Source organism: Hibiscus syriacus, unplaced genomic scaffold, assembly GCF_006381635.1.
Source record: "Hibiscus syriacus cultivar Baekdansim isolate YM2019G1 unplaced genomic scaffold, ASM638163v2 tig00110813_pilon, whole genome shotgun sequence".
NCBI classification, from domain to species: Eukaryota; Viridiplantae; Streptophyta; class Magnoliopsida; order Malvales; family Malvaceae; genus Hibiscus; species Hibiscus syriacus.
In genome coordinates, this window is record NW_024062871.1 from 1,185,718 (window position 1) to 1,190,218 (window position 4,501).

General features: G+C 34.1%; 1 pseudogene; it reads right to left on the reverse strand.

The window, feature by feature from the left end:
- Positions 1-2,049: 2,049 nt before the first annotated feature.
- On the reverse strand, positions 2,050-3,067 carry LOC120141704 (annotated as a pseudogene).
- Positions 3,068-4,501: the final 1,434 nt, after the last annotated feature.

Genomic DNA, 4,501 nt, shown 5'->3' on the forward strand with positions numbered 1-4,501 from the left:
CATTTCTTTTTCTAATGGTGGGTATCATCACAACAGGAAATGTGGTTAGAGTTGCCCTTCAAATAAAGCGTTAAATTGAAGGAAAATCTTAACTCAAACCTCGAGATTTATCATTCAATGATGTTTTAGGCGTTGGATGGGACAGTGCAGGAATCCTTTCTCCATTTGTCAAGGAAAAGCTTGGAGAAAGGTGATTACGTGCTTTATATGGTCAAATTCTGTCCTGCTTTTGTATAATATTATATACAATTTACATTCTTAACATTATTACAGTTATACCAGGATTAACACCTGGGGATGGGAGCAGAAATTGTTGTCAAATATTACTTGGACTTTTAAAAATATCCTCATTCGTAGTGATACCTATGTTTGTAGATTTATACGTGGAACTCTTAGATTCATTGAACATAGTATATGAACTGCGTCCTTTCTTTGTCTTGTGCTTTATTTGGTTTTCGTTTTTCTTTATTTGATTGTATGCTGTAATAGCCCAGCCGGCAACAGTTCATTGTTTTTTTTATTATTAATATAGAGTGATTATAAGGTAATATTTATTCTAAATATTTCTAACAATTTGACAATAAAAACTCAACACTCTTATAGCCTTTGGCGCTCGAAGCTGAAATCTCTAAAAATAATAATCATATCTTTAACTAATGAAATAACTTAGTTCGTGCAACAATGATTGTTTCTTATTTTAGTTTCCCATGGATATAAAAAATGGAAAAAGTAATGTGTATTCATTCGGAACTTTTTCGTACAACTGTTTCGTAACGCAAATATCTGTTGTGACCTTCCCGCTTTTGATTGATAAACGGTTAATAGTATAACAATACAGCATCCAGATGAGAAAGAGATCAATTTAGGGGGCGCATTGATTATTCAGAATACGTTGTTAAGTGTACAATAAACAAAATCCTTTTCCCGCTGATTGAGGCCGGTACTCTTTTAGAGTTGTGTGCGTCCTGTTCTCTTTTTGGGAAATAAAAGTTGGGACCTGCAAATTGTTAACTAAACACCCAAACAAGTCCCCTTCTTTTAAGGAAAAGAAAGAAAAGCCTTTCATCTTATTGTTGTTTTGCTTCTGCTGTTCACTTTGTTTTTTGTATTGTCAAGAAGGGCCGCCGATTGTAATACGTTTATTTAGTCCATAATCTCATTTCTTATTTGAGATATTTATATATCTTGGGAAAAATAAATATTTTAAACTACAGATTGAACTTCATGCATGAAAAATCAATCGTTTTGCTATTGAATATATACAATTTCAAGAGAGATTAATTTTTTTTTTTAAAAAAAAGGTCATCACGATCGGTTCTTACAAAGCTAAATCAAAGTTGGAACGTATTTCCGTCCAACAATCCCAAAATATTATTCAAGTTCTTTATCCATATCGGTTCTAAATGACCCCAAAACATAATTAATTGAAGGAACCCCGATCAAGTTGGGGGGGGGCATCATCGTCCACTTCCAGGACGGCAGTCCCCTTCCCAGGGCTTTGATTAATGGTGACCCACATCCACAGACACAGTGGGGAAGCAGAAAAATACCTAACTCAGAAATCTTATCAATTCAGTTGTTAATAACTTTAGTGGTTACCCTTCCCATTTTGCACCAACTACTGGGTTGTGTAGGCCCATCCCTGTTCCCCACTTCCACTCTTTTCCTTTTCTTTCATAAGGAGGGGAACCTGAAACTTAATTAAAGACTTTATTTTTACGAATTTTTTATTACTGTACCATATGGTCGGTTTATCACATCTTTTTTATTGAGCTTTAAACCCCAAAAGAAAATCCCCTCACTTGCACCTGTATGTTCCCAATTCCATATATATAAGCTTGCAAGTACCTTATACTATTTTATCACAAATATATTCATATGATATCATACTCGGATCTTCTCTGTCTCTCCGGCCCGTCTAAAAGCAAAGGCTTGCGGGGAAATGGCAAACCCCACCCAACAATTATTTGAACAAAGTAGTAAAAAGAGTAAAAAAAAGGGAATTAGTGCCAAATTTATAGTCACCCTTTTTTATTAAAGGGTGACAAATTTTTTTACCATAAGAATCCCAATTGGCAAAATCAAGGATTTTTCATTAAATTGGATTATATTAATACAAAGACTTCATTTCTTTAGCCGTCACTTTTTAAACTTACATTACCTCCATTCCGGCGCTCGTTTTTTACTGCCCTCCGTGCATGTTAGCAGCCACCTCCTCCACTTTTCACTTTCCTCCCCCCTCTCTTAGTCCAGCCGCCAGAACCAAAAAATTATAGCTTTGTAAATCATAATACTTGGAGGGACATGATTGAATCAACTTGTTTCTTATTTTTTCTGTTACTTGCTTTCCCATTCACCATCTGAGTCCTCTGGGTCGGGCATCTTGTTCAAGTCAACCCGATTTAAAAACCCGCCACTTGGCTTCAACTCATCGCCATAACCACTACTATAATTGAGGTTAAGATTATAATTATGACCATGACGATGATGAAGATGAGCTGACTCGAGAGCATCGACTCTAGCACCAACTTCAATTGCTTTCTTCCTTATAAAAGCCGCCGACAAATCGCCACCGAGTTTTTCTCCCGCCAAAAGGTCGGGAAAATTCAGCCTAGCCGACGGCCCACGCAGGTAAAAAACCGCAGTGTCGTAAGCTCTGGCCGCCGCAACCGGGGTGGAATAAGATCCTAACCAAATCCTGGACCGCTTATTCGGTTCCCTAATCTCAGCCACCCATTTCCCCCACTTCCTCATCCTTATCCCTTTGTACAGCCTCTCCGTCGACTTCCTGGAACTCTCCCTTGAACCAACAACCCCCCTTCCATTATCCATCGCTTCTATTCGAGAAATCCAATGTTTCTCAGCTCTGGGTCTGTTTCTGGCTCTCTCTCTTTTTCTCTCTTGTAAGAACTGGGAACGAAGAACTATAAAACCAAAGAAAGGGAAGGTTTGAGTTCTAGAGATGGCATGTCGTGTGTTTAAATTTTACGTTACATGTTGAAATGTTTTTTTCCCAGACATTACCAAGGTATATGTTGAGAACTTTGAAAGAAAAGAGAGAAAATCCAAACTCACCGACACAAATCTGTGTGAAGCAAGCGAGTTATAATAAGTAATAGGCAAAAGGTATGTGATATGTAAGGCCATCATAATTTAAAAAAAAATAAATGTGGTTGTATTATTTTTTTATTCAATATAAACTTCAAATTCAGAAAATAAAATTGATATTTATATTAAAATTATATGTATACATCATGACTTTTTAGTTCGTTATAATAAAATTAAATCATTCGATACTAATAAATATTACATTTTTTATTTTTAAAATTTAAATTTGAGTATTATATCAATAAATAATACAACTATCGGTAATAGTTTAAATAGTTGTCATCGAGGTTCTTGTTTAACTAGATTTCTATTTTAAATAGTTTGATAAATAAATTAATTAATTAATCAAATATGATAATTATGTATTTAGCAGGCGCGGATGGGGAGTTATCGTTTTGCGGGTAAGTGGAGTGGGATTCAAAGGTAAAGAAAAAGAAATGTTTTTTGTTTTTCTCAAGCATTTTTAATTAACAATAATATAATTTTATGTTGATTTGTTTTTGGCTTCTTTTGTCTTTTTAAAAATATTTTTAAGTGAAATTTTCAAATAAAAATAAGGAATTTTTAGTATGAATTTTAGTGTTTATTATCTCAATGATCAAAAGAATTATTATTTTTAGAGGTTATATATTCGAGCACCATCAACTGCAAGGGCTGTTGCGCGTTTATTGTCAAATAATTGAAGTTAATTAGAACATATACTATTTTGTTAATCAACTTTAGCTAAATAAAAAAACAATTGATTTTTTATTTAATATTTTAAGTCGGTTTCTTTAAAAAATAATATGTAATATTTTATTATAATAATTAATTTAAGGGTAAAGTATAGTAATCGTCAATGAACTTTTCTAAAGCTTTCATTTAGGTCTCTCAACTTTTAAAACTTGTAATATATTCCTCCAACATTTAGTCCGTTTGCAATATGGTCCACGACGTTACATTGTCGTTACACTACCGTTAGTACGTTTGTAATATAGTCATTGAACTTTTCAGGCGCTTACATTTAGGTCCCCCAACTTTTAAAACTTGCAACACAACCCTCAATTTTATTCTAAACCCCAAATTCCTTTTCGATCTTGAATTTCCTTTTTCGCTTCTCTCTTCTCATTTCCAGCGTAACTTTTCAGTCGGAGATGCATGGGAAATTCTAATCTAACTTTGAAATATGTGGAGGTGTTGACTTAAATAAGTGTCCATTGAGAGAAGACTCGACCAATGAACTATCGGGACCATCAACGATTCAAGGTGTAATGTTAGATACATGTCATCTCAGATGAAGCATAGATGTTCGAAGAAATACTTGTGAGAAAAAATAGGGTTAGAAATGCAGAGTTGAAAAATACTACTAATATGAACTAAGTATCATTGTTGAAAGTCACCAACAAAGCTGAAA